The sequence below is a fragment of the Taeniopygia guttata genome, chromosome 18 (assembly GCF_048771995.1).
Source record: "Taeniopygia guttata chromosome 18, bTaeGut7.mat, whole genome shotgun sequence".
Lineage (NCBI taxonomy): Eukaryota > Metazoa > Chordata > Aves > Passeriformes > Estrildidae > Taeniopygia > Taeniopygia guttata.
Window position 1 is genome coordinate 4,405,171 of NC_133043.1, and position 937 is coordinate 4,406,107.

Here is a 937-nt window from a genome sequence, read left to right on the forward strand (position 1 = left end):
GTTTGTCCCTACCTTTTTTATAATCCCCACTTAGATACTGAAAGACCACAATAAAGTCTCCCTGGAAATCTTGCTACCCACATATTTGAGGATAAGGAGGAGAAAAAAATGAGATGCCCCGAACACCATGATGCCCTCAGTGCCTGACCCCCAGCTGGCGATTCCCTGCAGCCGTGGGGGCACAAGGCACGGGAAATCCCGGCCTGGCAGCGAGTGTCCAGCACACGGCCCCGCGCGGGAGCCGCTCTTCCCGGGGCGGTGCCGGTGCCGGTGTCGGTGCCGGTGCCGGACCCGCTCCGCTCGCCCCGGGGCGGTGCCGGTGGCTGTGTCGGTGCCGGACCCGCTCCGCTCGCCCAGGGGCGGTGCCGGTGGCTGTGTCGGTGCCGGACCCGCTCCGCTCGCCCAGGGGCGGTGCCGGTGGCTGTGCCGGTGCCGGTGCCGGTGCCGGTGCCGGTGGCAGTGCCGGTGTCGGTGTCGGTGCCGGTGTCGGTGCCGGTGTCGGCGCCGGCCCCGCTCCGCTCTTCCCGGGGCGGTGCCGGTGGCGGTGCCGGTGGCGGTGTCGGTGGCGGTGGCAGTGCCGGTGTCGGTGTCGGTGCCGGTGCCGGTGTCGATGCCGGTGTCGGTGGCGATGGCGGTGCCGGTGTCGGTGCCGGTGGCGATGGCGGTGCCGGTGCCAGTGCCGGTGCCGGTGCCGATGCCGGTGTCGGTGCCGGTGCCGGTGTCGGTGTCGGTGTCGGTGTCGGTGTCGGTGTCGGTGCCGGTGCCGGCCCCGCTCCGCTCTTCCCGGGGCGGGCGAGAAGCCGCCGCCCGCCGGTGCGGCCCCTCCTGCCGCCGGCCAATCAGCGCGGCCTCCGCTCCACTCGCCCCGCCCTCCCTCATTATGCGCGAGCCCGCGGTTGTGATTGGCTGAGAGCGCCGCCGGCCCGCGCCCCGCCCC